This window comes from Mesoplodon densirostris, chromosome 4, assembly GCF_025265405.1.
Source record: "Mesoplodon densirostris isolate mMesDen1 chromosome 4, mMesDen1 primary haplotype, whole genome shotgun sequence".
In the NCBI taxonomy this organism is placed as follows: domain Eukaryota; kingdom Metazoa; phylum Chordata; class Mammalia; order Artiodactyla; family Ziphiidae; genus Mesoplodon; species Mesoplodon densirostris.
In genome coordinates this window covers 99597491-99614518 of record NC_082664.1, presented here as the reverse complement: position 1 = coordinate 99614518, position 17028 = coordinate 99597491, and the positions used below count along the sequence as shown (strand labels likewise).

The 17028-nt window shown below is 52.7% G+C and overlaps 1 protein-coding gene across 3 annotated transcripts in view; it reads right to left on the bottom strand.

Moving 5' to 3' along the window:
* The window catches only part of KLHL25 (kelch like family member 25), a 105229-nt gene extending 88448 nt beyond the window's left edge, over positions 1-16781 (bottom strand). For all 3 annotated transcript variants that reach the window (XR_009531773.1, XM_060096876.1, XM_060096877.1), the window contains exon 1: positions 16646-16781. The gene's annotated coding sequence lies outside the window, so the exon portion shown is untranslated. The remainder of the gene's footprint in view (positions 1-16645) is intronic.
* Between the last annotated feature and the right edge of the window lie 247 nt (positions 16782-17028).

Genomic DNA, 17028 nt, shown 5'->3' with positions numbered 1-17028 from the left:
TGAATAAAGAACACAGCAGACATTACCCCAACCTCCACTTTGAAAAAAAAAAAGGGGGATTTTCACTGTCTACTCTATTCATTTTTAAGTTTTTTGATTTTTTTTTAATGAGTATGTAATATTTTTATAGTCAGGAAAAACACTAAAGGTTTTCTTCAAGCCTGCTGGATCTGGGTTACTCCAGAACTGTGATAATGAAGGATTCCAACACTATCAGATATCAGGGCTATGCAGGGCGGCGTGCTACAACAAGGTTCCCAGGAGCGGGGTTCCGAGAGGACGCCCCATGATACTGCAGCTCAAATCCCCACCCTGTCCATGTCTGGGGGACACACACACCTCGGGGAGCCCACGGGGTGCAGGGGCAGCCATCCGTCCAATTTTCAAGTGGAAAACAAACTAAGCACCGGATGAAGCAGACAAATCTAATTGTTAAGTGAAAGTAAAATCAGTATGACTGCTGTAACTGAAGCAGAGCCACAGATCATTCTAGATACAAGGGAATTATCAGACAATGGGTCCTTTCCCTAGATGTTTCTACCTTCCAATGGCCCTTTCTTTTAAAAAGAAAACAAAAAACAACTTTATATATATTTATTCAGAAGTCGTATTACCTGAATTTTTATTGAAAATCCAACAGGTTAAAACTGTTTATATTTTTTGCTGTGTATGTATTTATTTTGATCTTGTTTTTCAGCTTTTGATTTTGAAAGACTTCAAATCCTCAGTGAAGTCACGGGAACTGTGTAACGCACGCCTCCTGCTCTCCCGTGGTTAGCCTGCTGGATGCTACTCCGCCCTACCCCAGCCCCCAGCCTTACCCCATCCTTGCCTCACTGCAAGCCCGGGCCCTCTGGCAGGCGAATGCACTGGCCATGCGGGTGGTGGTTCTAGAATGGAGTGAGGTTCAGGGAAGGGGTGATGGTGTCTGCTTCATACCCTGCTTGGTAGTAAATGGGGTTCTCTTCAGGCAGTGCCAGAATGTCCCACGAAGGGTGGAGCCCGCCCCTGAGCTCGCCCCCTCTGGACAGAAGCCCAAGCCTTCCACACCCTCTGACAAGGCACAGTGTGAGACAGCCCGGTTCCCACCTGCTGTCCTGAGGCCATGAGCAACAGTGCAACTGTACCCTCTCAAAAGGGTCACACACACTCACACACACAGTCCCAGGTGGGCACTGAATCCTACACATGGCCCAACTTCCTGCACCCAAAGCCAGGAAGGGGAACGTGCTCCCAGCAGACCCAGAGGGGCAGGCAAATGCCTCAGCGCCTTCTCCACGCGCTTCAGCCTTTTTACTCGATGCACACGAATATTAGGCACACTTGAGGAACGGCGGCCACTTTAGCTCCTGTGATTGACAGCCAGGTCTCAGGCTGCCAGCAGCCTCTGGTCAACGGGGAGCCAGAGCTGTTATTCCGAGTTGGGAGATGCTATGGGGATGGATGCCAGCTCTGCCGGAGTGGGCGGGCCACTTCTGGAGGAAGGGTCTGGGTGGTGCGCTGCCCTGGCCTTTCCCAGGCAACAGGTTCTGCCTTCCCAGAAGAGGCAGAGGACAGGGGTAAGGGCTCAAGGTCTGTGAAACTCTGCTGTAGGAAGAAGCAACACCTGCTGCAAAGAATCAACAGGGAATTCTGGCCGGGAAGGGAGCCGCGTGGAGCACATGACTACCATGTATCCAAACTGTGCTGGGCATCTTACATGGAAGATTTCATCCTCACAACCAAGCCTGACAAGGTTATGACTCTGTTTTAATCAAGATGGGCTAGGTTGTGCTGCAGCAACAAACACCCCCGAATCTCGGTGGCTTTGGGGACAGAGACATTTCGCGCTTACGCTACACGCACTGTGGGTTAGTTGGTGGTTGGGGGGGGAGGGGAGGAGAGAGTACTCTTCTCATCACTGTCACTCCCAGGGACCCAGATGACAGAGTAGTCGCCATGTCACCAGTCACCATGCCAACAGAAAACAGAGAACGCTCTGGAAAGCGGCACTGCCAATTCGGAGCTTGGCCTTAGAAAGACGCACATCACTTCTGTCCCCATCTCATTAGCTAAAACGAGTCACGTGGCTTCGTTCACCAGGACAGCACCAGAGGTGCGATCCTGCCATATGCCCTATTAGTTTTGTAATTTACAGACAAGAAAACAGCAGCTCAGAGATGAATGGTAATGACAACAGTACTACTACCAATAAGTCATAGTGACTGAGCACTTACTATGTACTAGGCACTGGTCTGAGTGCTTTGTTTAGGCTGGAACACCGGGCAGGGAGATGTGGGAATGACTCCCTGTAATGACTGCTCAGCCACACGCCCAGCCCAGCAGACGCAGCCACAGATGGTTGGCGCCCCCTTTTCTGCCCAGGACCCCCTCTTCTGAGTGGGAGCTCCACGAACCAAGTGAGATAGGCCAACAGGCACACCCAGGAGCTCAGTCATTTTTACTGAGAAGACAACACAAAAGTGAAGGCAAGACACAAAAGACGACAATCCCCAGGAATCACAGCCCCGACACAGACGTTCTCATGGAGGGTCGAGGGGGTCAGGAGGTGGTGGGCAGGAACACTGTCCTAAGGAGGCAAAAACTGGTTCTTGGAAGACAGAAAAAAATCTTACTTGTTGTAGGTACAAAGCACAGACATACATACAGAACACAGACTTATAGCATATCTGGTATTAAAATTTATGGCGGGGAGGGGGGTTGAGCGCAATTAGGAATAAAAGGTCCAAAAAGGTTTGTGGGGGGAAGTGATAAGGTTGAGAAGCACTGCAAACACAATGACTATTTTCACTTTGGCTTATTATTTTCAGTTTTTATCCCAAAACAAACATTTTACATTGTTGCAACTATAGAACACAATTTCAGATTGTTTTTACCATTCACAGAGTTTGCATGCTCCTATCCTTCATTCACCACTGAACACAGATTGATCAGGGGTCTCCTGCATGCAGACACTGGGATGAACCGGTTGGTTTATCCCAGCGTCTCTGGGGTTGTCAGCTGTAATTTTTAATGTCTGTGAGGTATATAAGCACCAAGACTTACTAATTCATTCATCCATAGTTTTGCATTTGTATCCAACGAACAAGTAATGTCTTTGCTGTGGTGTATTATGAATCACTGTATTCTCTTGAGATAAAAATCTTTGGAGAAGAATTACAGATGTGTGACGTCATACTGTCATAGAAGCTCTGGTTACCATGCTTAATGAAACCACCGCTGCAACAAAGAGGCTTCTTTCAGCTAAGGGAGGAGTGGCTCAGATGCCTCCAAATTCGGCAGGGAAGGGCCGAGAGAAGCTGCCACCTGGCTTCCACTGCCGCATCCTGCTGCCCCTCAACTCAGTGGGGCCGCCTGGACTGTCTCTGGCCCCCGAGGCTGGGGGTCTGCAAGCCCAGCTATTGCTGCAGACGGGAGCGGGGCCAATGAAATGGACATCCCTGGTCTAACCAGAGGGGACAAAGATCTTGGTGCTCAGGTTCGCCCATCTGTTGAAATCACTTGCTTCCTTTCATTTATCCAGAGCGAGACAGAGAGAAACAAGCAGGGACAGAGAACAGCCCCCGTACAAAGCAAACATCGCCTCCTGGCCCTGGGTTCCTCCCTCTTCAGCAGGACTGGCCGGGCCCTTGGCAAACAGAGGGAGGCTGGGGGCCTGGAGGGAGGCTGTCTCTCTTCCTGTCTGGTCCCCTGAAAGAGTCACAGAGGCCCACAGATGGAGTCATTAAAAGCACTGTGGCCTAGATATCACTTTCAGTGAGCCACCTGGAGTGACAGCCTGGGAGGAAAATGCACACGCACAACAGGACAGAAGGAAAAAAAAAAAAAGTCAAGCACCGGCTACTTCTTCGTGGATTTCTTTCTCCCTGTGCTCTAGAAGCTTCGTTCTACTCCAGGCTGCCAGGGCTGCTGTCGAAGCAGAATGGGTATGTGCCTCAATTGCTAAAGCCCAAGACACAGCTCTGTTTCTCCCCTCCCATGGAGAGGGAGGAGGGCAGGGGAGAGCTGGAGAGCACTTTGCTAAGATCTTTCGAAATGACAAAAGCCCTCTGCCCCAGCCTCTCCATGCCCAGGAATCCTGCCCTCCATCACACTTGCATGTTCCCTCTTGGCTGCAAGCAAAAGGCTGGAAACAGGCTCAATGTTCACAGGCAAGAGGCCCAGTTAAAGAAACAGTGGTTCATTCATACAATGGAGTACTACAGAACTATATATATCAAAAAATAAGCAACTGGCCTTCTCTGCTAAAACGAGAAGTGCTATGAATAGGATGCCATCTCTTACATCTGTTAAAAACCGACTACCTAGTCATACACATAGACACGTAATACACACACACACACACCTGCTGGGGTTGCAGACTGTCTCTAGTAGGCTGGGTGAGAAATGGGTTGATAGCTACCGCTGGGGAGGAGGGCGGGGAGGCTGTCCCCACCGCACACACCCCTGAACCTGCCGGACACTGTGCCGGATGCAGGGTCACTTTTTTTGGGGGGGGGGGTCGTGCCACGCAGCATGTGGGATCTTAGTTCCCCGGCCAGGGGTCGAACCTGTGCCCCGTGCAGTGCTGAGTCCTAACCACTAGACCGCCAGGGAAGTCTCGGGGTCACTTTTTTTCGCACCTGGCTGTGAGCAAGCTTTTGCACCAGGCCCTGTACATGCCTTCTTTCATTTCATCCTTACGGCACCTCTTTGAGGCGTCACGGTCCCTATTGTACAGGTGGGCAAACTGAGGCTCAGAGAAGGTAAGAAACGCGCACACATCCTCAGTATTCAAAGCTGTTTTGCTCCAAAGTCCCTGCTCGAAAGGCATAACATGGGCTGTTTAGAAAGAACCACCTTCCTGGCTGTAAACGCCGTGTGTGCCTGAACAGGAGATGCTGTTTTTAATGAAAAACTCCTGATTTCCCAAGTGCCTCGCTGCCACTTAGCAAACCTGAGTCTGCCTTCCTGGGCCTCAGGAAAGGAGGAAGGGTGTGGAAGTGTGCCTCCCCACCTGCCAGGCCCCGTGCCGCCCTGAAGAGCTCGCACTACATCCAACAGCATGTAACCTGAGGACACAGACCAGGCCTGCATTACAAGCTCTCTCTCAGGCACCTGCCTTCCTCCCTACCTGGGCAACAGGGGCGTCGGTCTGGCACCTCCCTGCTTGCTGGCACTGCCACCTCTATACTGCGAGGCTTGTGCTGGGTATTCAAATGCTCAGTGCCTCGGTTTCCACATTTGTAAAATGGACGTGAAAATCATCACACCAACCTCGCAGGATTGCCAAGGGACTAAAAGGGGAAAACAGATGAACAGAGCTGGGTTCAGGGCCCACACCCAGGCCCCAGTTTGCAAGGGCTTGGCCTAGCACACCTGTTCTCAAATGGTTTGGTCTCAGGACCTTTTTACAATGCGAAAGCGATTGAGGGCCCCAAAGGGCTTCTGTTACGTGGTTTAACCTATTGAGAGTTATCACAGACAAAATTAAAACGGAGACAAAATTGAAATGTATACTAGGTACCTGAAGAACAATAATAAACTCATTATATGTTAGCACAAATAACAGTTGGTTTTCATAAATCTAGTTTCCAAAAAAAATGCATTTTATTGAGAACAGTGGCCAGATTCTCTAACTGCTTCTGCATTCAATTTGTTGTAAAATGTCATTTTTTTAAAATTGAAGTATAGCTGATTTACAATATTGTGTTAGTTTCAGGTGTACAGCAAAGTGATTGTTATATATATATTTTAGATGACTTTCCATTATAGGTTATTACAAGATCCTGAATATAGTTCCCAGTGCTATACAGTAAATCCTTATTGCTTACCTATTTTATATATAGTAGTGTGTACGTGTTAATCCCATACTCCTAAACATTGTAAAATGTTTTCATTGTGAAGACTAGAAGAAAATCCAGCCTCATACAGACAGGGAGTTGGAAAAGGGAACAGATTTTAAGAGTCTTTACAGATCATTTTGGATATTCCTCTTTGACAAAACACTAAGACTTGTCAAGCGCTAGTTTCTTAAAGATTAGCTGCAGTGTGGGACCTGAGCCCGTGCGGTGCTTGTGTACTCCATGACCTTCCCGTCTCCTGGGTCTGTCTTGCACTCTGGCTCACTTACATGAGCATGATTTAGTAACTTCATGCAATGGTCATCTGGAAAACATTGGGTCACGGGGTTATGCACTTGGAGAGAATGGGTGAAAAAGGCAAATAATATCTGGGTGTTACTATGAAAACAGTTTTGACCCCGTGGACCCCGAAAAAGTCCCAGGGACCGTCCGGGACCACACTGTGAGAACAGTGGGTTAGCAAAACTTCCTCATCCTCCACACATTAACCATGTTTTTTGTAAAAGGACTTGAAAAAGAAACTGCCATGGAAAGTGAAGGGCAGTGAGAGTGGAACCACCTGCCCGGAGGGTCTCGGCCCCTCCCCAGCTTGCATGGACGTGTGGGCACAGGAGCTGGTGCCCTCTGATGCCTGCTGGCCGGCCTCCCCTCGAAGAACCCAGCCTGCTCTGCGCCTCCCTCCATCACCGGATGCTTTCTTCTCGCCACAGGACCCCTCATTTTCCCCCAAATAACAGACCTCAGTGGTCTGCAGAGGGCAGCGCCTGAGACGGCAAACTACAGGGGCCACGCATGGGCTGCTGCCCTTGGGCTTCGCAGTTGATGATTCTTGGTCTCTTGAAATTACATATGTAACATGTATTTATAGCCAAATACATGGGTGCCCAGAAACGGCAACTCATTCATACATACATTTTTAGCATATCGTTCGGCCACCAAGTTCCATTAAATCCTCCTTCCCGGGTCCCTTGTGTAGCTAGTCCTGCGTAGGAAACAAGGTGAGGACTTCACAGCTGCGGAATGGGCTATGAACAGGCCCTGTCCCCAGTCTCCCCCACTCCAGGCAATCCGGTCTTCACTTTTGACCACCATTCTCTCCTGCTCAAAAGCTTCAAGGAGGCTTGGACATCCAAGCCTTGTGCAATCTGGTCCCCAGCCACTCACTGGGGACACCACCATTCACTGGGGCACATGCTGGGCTTTCTAGCTCTCCCATCCCCACTCCCTCTCTCCATAAGCCCTCTCTTTTCACGCTCACACACTCCCCTGGACTTGACATCTGTCTGACGTGTACAGGGCCTCGTACATAGTAGATACTGAGAAAGTTAACCTGACAAGGAAGTTCTGAGCACCTACCATGTGCTGGGCACTGTGCTATGCACCAGGAACACGGCAGAGAGTAAAGAGAACATTTTTGTCTTGTCTCCTACAATTAACATTCTAATACCTGTTGGCCCTTTGCTGCGGTGCTGTGAGGGTTCTTCTCTAGTCCAGCATTATTTATTCCTTCAGGGCATTGGGTACTCTGCCTTTATTTTTATTTTCAACTCATCGAGGACACTATTCTGTGTCATCTTTGCTGCCTGGAATACATTAGATCGATAATACTGCTGAATGGGAAGTAGATTAACCACAAATACCCACTGGAATAAGAATCAAAAAGATCCACGTGAGAGGTCCTCAGTGTCTGCTGTGTTAACCTGCAATATGATTGCTATGTTTCATATTTAAGTATTTTAAATGCTGGATGGGAAAGAGCAACCCTCATCCCTGTCCTACACGGTGTTCTGCAAATCACAGTAATCAAACTGGAGATGCTGGCCTCGAGTACCCTGAGGGGGTGGTTAGGCGAAAAGGTCCTGGTCTCAAATCCCAGCACTGCTGTTTCGACCTGTATGACTGGCCCAAGGTACTTATAGTCTCTGAGCCTCAGTTTTACTCATCTGGAAAATGGGGCGGGTGGAATAAGTGTCAATGTGCTATCCTGAGAATTAAATGAGAAGGTCCATGTAAAGAGCCCAGTATGGTGGGACACACAAAATTCACTCTATTCATGAGACCTGCTGTTATCAATACTGTTGCTGTTGTAGCCCCTGTTGGCACAAGCCCTTGGCAGGAAAATTCAAGGATGGCACCCTGATCTCCACCCCTGGTCTTACTCCTGTGACCATGTTGCCTACATAGCAAAGGGATTTGCAGATATAATTAATGACGTTACTAACTAATCAGGTGGCCTTTTAGGGAGATGCTCTGAGTGGGCCTGACTTAATCACATGAGCTCTTTAAAGCAGAGTTTTCTTCAGCTGATTGCAGAACTTGATGTCAGAGATCTGAAGCAGGAAAGGATCTGACGCTCCACTGCTGCTTAGAGATGGGGTGGGGTAGGGGGTATCTGGCATGGAATGCAGCAGCCTGTAGGAGCCAAGATCAGCACCTAGCTGACAGCCAGGGAGGAGAGAGGGACCTCAGTCCTACAACCACCAAGAACTTGATTCTCCCAACAACCTGAATGAGTCTGGAAGCAGATTCTCCCCCAGAGCCTCAGGATAAGAGCCCAGTCCAGCTGGTACTTGACCTTGGACTTGTGACAGCCTAAGCAGAGAACCCGGTTGAGCCAGCCCAGGTTTCTGACCTACAGAACTGTGAGCTAATAAATAGGTATTGTTTAAGCCACTAAGTTAGTGGTGATCCGTTAGGCCACAACAGAAGCTAACGTAAGCCCTGCTTGGCCTCTGGCCATAAGGCATATAAATTAAAAACATACCAGGTGCTTGTCCAAAGGGTTCAGAGATGGCACTTTCTGCATCCTTAATGCTGCATGAGTGATGATCTAGGGCGGGGTCTGTCTGATCCATCTCTACCTCTAGCACTTAGCAGTGTGGCTATCACACCGTAGGGTCTCAATAATTTCATTTAACAAAATTTCAACTTCCTGAGCAGTCCGGAACAGAATGGCTTACAGCTCCCCAGATTGGCTTCATAATCTCATGACCAGCCAATCATAACGTGTTCAGGTGCGCTGACTTGGACAAATCCCGGCAAAGTCCTCTTTTCTGCCTAGAGGAAAACCATATAGACGCTGCAAGCAGTTCACAGGAAGCCACCCAGCACCCAGGGTAGGGATGTGTCCACGTGCAAATGAGTCTCGCTCTACACACCCACCGACACCACCATCGTCCCTGCCATGGCCTGTGGCAGCCTCCCAGGGATCAGCTGGCCAGCCAAACCCTGACATTTTGCTTGTAACTGTACCTTCCTGTAAAAAGTCCTAGTTGGAGCAGTAAAAATAGCAGCTGCAACTTCCTGCAACACGGACAGACCAGTCAATCCTGGTGCCTGAAACAAAACCTGGCGACTCGACCTCACTCTGACTCCACAAACCCCTGCAAGCTGGGCTGGGGGTGGCAGTGGGGTGGGGCCCAGAAAGGGCAGCCCACTCTGCCCCTGCCCTCACGGACTGCCCTCGAGCCAGCTCCTGAGTGAGATGCTCCGCTCACTCCCTTCATGAAAAACCCAACCCTCAGAACCATGGGATGCCTAGCAAATGCAAAGATGTGCCTGCATCCAAGGTCTCAGCCTTCTCTCCTCCTGCCCACCGGCTGCAGAGGTACAAAGGCAGGATGCCTCCCGACCAAAGCCCTCTGTCCACCTGCTTGTTCGTCCGCTGCTATCACCGCCCCCCCCATGTCTGTCCACCTTCCTGTCTGTGGCCTAGTCCCCCCCCAGCTCCCCACATCTGTCCCAACCAGGTCGGGCTGGTGGGGATAACAGAAGCCTCCACCAGGGCTTAGGTACCAGGCGGCAGCAGGGCAATCGCAGCCAAGCCTGGATGCTGCTCCCCAAGGTGTGGACCCGCTGTGTTAGAGCCCACTTGGGGAAGTACAGGAGAGCCTAGCTATATACACCCCAGGCACCTGAATCCCAGCAGTGATGAATTCCTCCAGGGGCCCAGCCAGCTCCCTGGCTCCTGCATCATGGGGCCTGAGGCCGCCCAGGGACCACATGGGCCTGTATTTCCTTGGCCCTGATCCCACCTTTCCTTTATCAATCCCCACAGCTTCCCCTCCTTCTGTCTCCAAATCAAGTACAAGGGCCCTTCTGTCAATCTTTGGCTTATTTTAAAGCCTCCTGTTACAAGAAAACACACAAGGACCCCCAAAGTAACAAACATGGAAATACACAAAGTTCTAGGAGCCCCAGCCTTTGGTCTCTACCAACAGGTAAATGGGGGATCAAGTCTGTGGTGACCAATGCCCCTTTCTGAGCCTGTCCCTAGACCAGCTAGAGGACCAGCTAGAGAACTTTCTCTGCCCTCCTGGCTCATTTCTTGGACTCGGCTGGGTGAGGCCCTCCCCATCTCAGGGATGCAAGGCAGACGTCCCACCTAAAGCCAGCCCAGTCCCTCCCCTGGACACACTGGCTTTTTAGAAACACTCACAACCATTCAAATGTTCCAGGCTCCAGACATCTGCCTTTCACTAGTAAAACCCATGATGTCTGCAGAGCTTTTCAGCATAAAATGAACTTTCAGGAATGTTTTCCCATGCCCAAAACACAGCAGCCTGGCAGGGGGCAGGGCGGGGATTAAAAGGACCTCATTTCACAGATGAGTACACAGGGCAAAGGCTTCGCTGAGTCCCCAGCCGCGGTCAGACCAGCGAGAGGCAGCGCTCGCTAAACCTTGATCCTCTGGAAAAAACAACGATGGATTACAATAAAAAGAGAAAGCCTGAATAAACTGGATCACTTTTTTTTTTTTTAAGGAATAATGAGATCCTTTCCCCCCCATCACATTAGCTAAAAGGGAAAATGTGGATAACAAGCGTGGTGAGGACGTGAGGAAGTGGGCTCCCAGACACCATCAATGGGAGAGAAAACTGGCTTATTAGTTTTCGCAGACGGCACTTGGTTTTGACAATGAAAATTTAAAGACCAGAAAGACGTATGATCAAGGATGTGCACGACTTCATGGATTGTATAGGGGGGAAGAAAGATCAGACACAACCGAAACATCTCCTGTTAGGAGACTGTGAGCTGAAAGACGGTGGTCTGGCCGCACCGTGGAATACTACACTGCTGTGAAAAGAGAAAGAGATCCACCACACAGTAAATGATAGACACTGTGGAGTACTGAGTGTGATCCAAATTACATAAGCACAAAATCTCTATATGAAAAGGGGCATGAGAACAGTACGCCCCAAACTGCTGACAGATACCAAGGATGGGGCCACTTTCATAGCATGCTCCATTTCTTCTTATATTGTTTGTTTATAAAGGGAACCTGCTGATGTATGATTGAAATTAAAGACAATAAAACAACTTAAAAGGAACATGTTTTCCTTAGGCTCCCTATGCATCAGAAGATTCCAGAATGGAATGGCTGCAGCCTCTCTCTGGGTCTCGTCTCAACCCCCTCCCCAGTCCACCATGTTCCCAGCCTGTGCACTTGCTGGGCACCCCCTTCCTCGGATCTTCCCACACCTGCCTCTCGCCGTCTTGGAGGTCTCGGCTCAAATGTCACCAGCCCAGAGCCCCCTCATCTAAGCAGATGCCCCACCTTGATCCTTTTCCTCACACCTCCCCGTCTACTTTCTGCAGCCCAACCGCAGCTCTATTTATTTTATCCAGCTGTGGTCTGCCTCCCCCAGTTGAATGGGGGCCCCAGGAGGGTGGGGACCTTGCCTTGTTCTCTGCTGTATCGCAGATCCTGGCAGAAAAAGAGATGGCAGAAAGCATTCGTTGGCCACATTAGGAATCGAGGCACAAACAACAGTGCATGTCCTCACGTGTCCAATGGCTCTGGCCACGCCACGCACAGCCTAGCGCTGACCCATAACCACCGGACTACTTGTCTGTCTCCCAGGCCAGAGGCCGAGCTTGCAAGGACAGACCCTCTTTGAACCTGACTTTCCCTTCCCAGTTTCTTGGCCAGGGTGAGCCATTCAGAAGGTGCTGAATAAATGTCTGTTGCCTGAATGGAGCTGTAGATCGCGCTCCCTCGGATTTCCAAAGCCGCAAACAATACAGGTGCTCACGGGTTAAGGGACTTGCTGCCCAGGGTCTCGCAAGCCCAGCTGGGATGCAGCAGAACTTGAACTCTGGATGCAGGATGCAATCGCCATGGCTTTCTAGAAAAAGAGCTCCTCCATCTCTTGGCCCTCACTCCTGCCCAGACAGATCTGACCTGGCCAACTGCAAATCCGGCAGGCAGCCCATCCTGGGGTTTGAATGAGCCAAGCCTTTCTTATCTTAATTAGGAAATTAATTCCTTTCAGCCTAGATTGATCTGTGGTCAGCCTCTCCCTGGGGGCCCAACAAGAGCAGGCAGAAAGTAAGCAAGTCTGAGTTTGAGTTTCCATCCTATCCCCGCATCCTACTCTGACGGGCGGGTGGCTGACAGTCCAAGGTGACTTCCTGGCAGACAGAGGTGGGTGGGGAGCGACAAAGGGGTCCTCCCTTTGGCAGCCGCTGACACAGTTCTCCCAGGGCCCTGCTCAGCCCCCGCCTACTGCCTGCTCGCAGGAGGAGCCATCAGACTGGTCCTGCAGGCGCCTCCTTGGCAAAGTGCCGCGTGCAGGAGGCAGGGAGCCTGGCGTCCTCCTCTGTGCCCCTGGGCTCCCTCAAGATCCCTCTTGCCCCCTAGGAAGTCTTTGTCCATCTCTCCTTTCAGAGGTGGCCCTAGGCTCTATGCCCAGGGGACACTCCGCAGGCGAGGTCTCAGCCCATCTGTTCCGGGCTGGGTGGGGGGTGTCAATTTAAGTGCTCCCACACCTGCTGCCCTTCACACCTGGGCCCCAAGCTCCAAGGCAGTGGACAGAGGCAGGGGACCGAGGGAGGAGAGAGCCCTGTCCCTCTGGAGTTACTGGGAACGTCTGACTCAAGTTTCCACTCACCAAGAAAGGAAAGGAAATGGGGCTCCGGCCTACTACACCACTTTCATTCTACAGGTGGAAAAATGAGGGCCCAGAGACGGAAGGCGACCTGCCCAAAGGCCCACAGCACCCATCAGAGGTGGAGCTGGAGCTAGGACGCCAGATTCCTGCCTTCTAATTCAACCCCTCTGCACTCTACCGGCCACCACTCCCTCTTCCTGCCCAAGAGAGCTATGCAAGTAACTCAAGCCTTATAAAACTACTTAATACCAGAGGACACAAGACCTTTTGAGATTTTACAGCAAGACATTTAGTTGAAGCATTATACCGAAGAACATCCACCCGTTTTACAGAAGAGCAAATCGAGGCCCATAGAGGTAAGGGGACCTACAGGAAGTCGTACAGCCAGGTAGGGGCAGAGCAGGACTTCCAGACCCCCACTTAAGTGCTCTTTCTGCTGACACGGTCCAGGGGTGAGGGTTCCATCTGTGGGATAGCTGGTGAAGAGGTGCAGCTGGCCTTGGGCCTCAGTCATGCTGAAACAAGGTGGGGCCCAGACAGCCTCATCTAAACTCTGTCCCAGAGGTGCAGGAGACCATCGCTGGGGGAGGGAATGGCTTGAGAGATTTTTATGTATTTGCAGAAAATACAGTGAAAGTTCCCAACTAAGCTGGATTTCTGAGACCACAGAGCTGGCACTTTTAAAAACACTTTAGTGAGCCACACACGCCTACCATTTTTCATCCAAAAGGTCACTGACAGGGCTGGGAAGGAAAGCTTTAGCAGTAAGAAAGAACAGCGTCTACTGGCACCAGAGGGAGGGGGCAGGGAGGGGGCAGGGTGCGTGCAGGTGGCTGGGACCCCAGGAGAGGGCTGCCCACAGACACATAAGCAACATCTGAACCCGAGTCCAGTTCAAAGAGCCCATGCTCTTCCCCCCAACCCCCAACCTGGTGCTGAAGAGACTTAATAACAGGGAACCCTCCCATCCCTGAGCCCTCCATCCCACAATCCCCCCTCCATGCTCCTAACAGCTAAGGGAACTGCAGTAAGTCTGGCAAGGTGAGTGCCTGAAGGTGACAGGTATCAGCTTTAGCTACATATTACACTGGGGTGGGAGCAGTGCTGCTCAGGGGCCAGATGGTCTAGGAAAGGGAGTGGAACCTAAAGGGGAGGCTGGGCTGACTTCCATCACCTGGGGACAGACCCAGATTCCTAAGGGAAAAGGCCTGCTGGGATGCTGTGAGGGAAAGCTGTGGATGCATACACTCTCCCCACCCCTGCCCCTAGCTGTCCCAACTAAGTGTTTTCTGGCTGGGAAAACGCTTCAACAGCCCTGGTTGCCTAAGGCAATTCAATTATGAAATTTACCACATCAGACGAAAAGGAGCATCTCAATCAGCCAATTCATTTGTGTCTGGCCACTGTGTTCTTGTGCCAGCTCTGCTAGCCCCCTCCGTTTTCAGGCCACACTCACACTGAGGGCTGGTACCCTGGAACTAAAGGCTCAGGCGATGGGCTGGTCTTTGGGGCTGGTGGGGTGGGGTCTCCCATGATCCCCTGAGCAGATCGGCTGTATCCAGAAGCCACCCATCTTCCTGGGGGACTCCTGGGCCAGACCACCACAGTCTCAGGTGAACCTTTCCATCACCTCCCACCTGCATGCTCTCTGCCCTCAACCTGCACCTGCCTGGAGGCTGGCAATGAAGTGGCCTCTGGGAGAAGTGTGAGTGGGTGGGGGGAGGTGGTAGCCCACCACATGCCTTTCTCATCTTTACTTAACCAAGGCATCATCTCTCCAGGAAGCCTTCACCACCCGCGCACCTCCTGTGTCCCCTCAGCTCCCCTTGCTGCCTTTGTCACTGGGGTGCTGTGCACACCTCGATGTGTCAGGGCCTCTAACCCACATGCATGCCAGCACACCTGGTCCAGGAGATCCCCGAAGGCAGGGTCCCAATCAAGCCCCTTCAAACCATGAATCAATTAATCGATTAACGAATGAATGAACAAACCACCACTCCCTTTGACGTCCCCCCCCCCACCCCACATCGTGCATCACGGTAACAGATGGGAAGGACCAAGCCTGCTTTCGCTGCAGACCAGGAAGTCCAAGGCCCGGGTAATCGTCCTCTTTCTTCCTGCTCTCCTCTCCCACACTGAGCGCCCGCAGGTTTAAGATGCAATTAAGGGGCATCAGGCTGCAGAAGCCGCCTCTGAGGTGCAGTGTGCCACTCGCCCGCAGCTCCTCTCTTTGCACCGCATACATAAATCCGGCTGCAGCCTGAGCCCCGGCAGGAAGGTCTCTACCATTTCTCTCTACCTTCCTTTGAGTAACCTGCATGGAGTCATTTCCTGACAAAGGGAATGGCTCAAAACGGAGACAGCTGCCGGGCACGGAAGACTGAGTCCCTCATCCTCCAAAGGCACGGCTTGGGGACTCAAGGACCCCGTGTTACAAGGACACCAAACCTCCCCCCGGTGGGGTGGACCTTGGGACCTACTCCTCCCCAGTCCCCAAATGCAAGCCTTCACCAACAGCCCCTTAGCAATCCTAACAGCACACCTGGGCTCAAAGAGCTTCGGTCCCACCTGTGAACAGGCAGACTGAGGCCCAGGGTCCCAAAGGGCCTGGACCAAGTCAGAGTCACCAGAGTCTGGCCTGTGATCAGACTGTGGGGTTCCTGCCTCCTCTCCCCCTGGCAACTTCCCTCCCTCAGTCACGCCCCAGAACCAGAGTGAAACCAAAAGGCCCAGACACCTGGCCTTCTCTGCCCTGACTAACCAGGGAGGGCCAAAGCTCAGGGAGCCTTCCCCCTGCCCAAAAGCAACCCAGCAGGACCAAGAGTGGCTGCGTTAAACCTGCGGGGAACCTGGGTCGGCCCCCACCCCACCCCCTTTGTTAAGATCTCTATAAAGAGTTCTCTGCTCAAAGGTAGTGGAAATGAACTTTGGGTTCTTTGAAGCACCAGCACAAAAATGTATGGTGCCCCTGGGGGCACAGAGTCCCAACCAGAAAGCTTCTCAAGCAACCACGAGGGGGAAAAGGAGTGGGGGGGGGTGCCCAAGTGCTGCGGGGTCCCGGAGCCAGGGCAAGATGGGGTCAACAGGACAGCCAGGGCCAGAGAAGGCTTGCTCTGGACCTGCTAGGGTGGCGGCCGCCCTGGGGGGCAGGTGGGCGAGGCTTAGGACGGGTGACCATTCCTCTGCTGCTCCACAGCTCTCCAAACAGAGACGAGGGGCCCTGTCAGGTGGGACGTAAACGGCCGGGGCACAGGAGACTCCGGCCCGGGCTCGCGTGGACGACCTTTCCCTTGGTTAAAGCCCTCGGCCCTCGCTCTGCACGAGGCAGGCAGCCATCTGGCCCTCGGCGTCAAGTGCGCGGGGACTTCGCCCGGCCCGCGGCGCAAAGCCGGGCTGCTCACATCCTCAAAGACAGGCAGCCTCCTCTTTCCAGCATCAATAGTCATTTTTAAAAAACACAGTCTGCGGACTCAATGAATCAAGCACTCCCAGGGGAAAGAGTTGCAGCTCCCGCGCGCAACATCCATTTGCAAAACAATTCATTCTCTCGCTCACGGCTTTCAGCAAATACCCTCGCCGGGTCCCCCGGCACTCGCGAGGAGGAGCGGGGTTGGGGAGGGGACGGCTCTCTACAGACCTCCACTCCCCACCATTGTCCCCGACTCCAGCCCTCCGAGACCCCAAGGTGGCCGAGGCGGTTCCAGGGACTCGAGCCCCGCTGTGCTGCTCGCGGGGCACGCGATCCCGCGAGGCTCACTCTGCCGGGGGCTCCCACGGCGGGGCGCGCAGGACCCGGCGCTCCCGGTCCCGGCCCGGGGTGAGGGGTGGTGACAAGTGCCAAAGCAGGCGGCCGGGCGCGCGGCTACACCGGCCTGAGGACGGCGCCCCCAGCCCAGCCCGGGTACTCACCGCTCGTGGCGTCGCCACCCGCCGCGCTCAGAGGCCCCCAGCCGCCCGCGCGAGGCTCCGCAGCCCTCGCCGCCGCTGCTCCCCTCCCCCAGCTCGCAGAAGCCGTTGAGCGCGCTGCTACTGAGGTACAGCCGGGGCGCCGCCAACAAACTAGTTTCTCCGGCCTTCCCGACCCGCCTCCCGGCCCGAAGCCAATCAGAGGCGGCGCCTCTGTGACGGATGAGCATCCGAACCCGTAGTTAAGCCAGCAAGAGGAGAAAGGGGCGGGCGCTGGGCTTCCCCGGCACAGCGAGTGGGGGGGGCGCAGGGAGAGGAAAAGGACTTCGATCAGATTCTTAAAGCGGCAGACCCCTGCCCGCCCCCGCGGCCGAAGTTTGCGAACA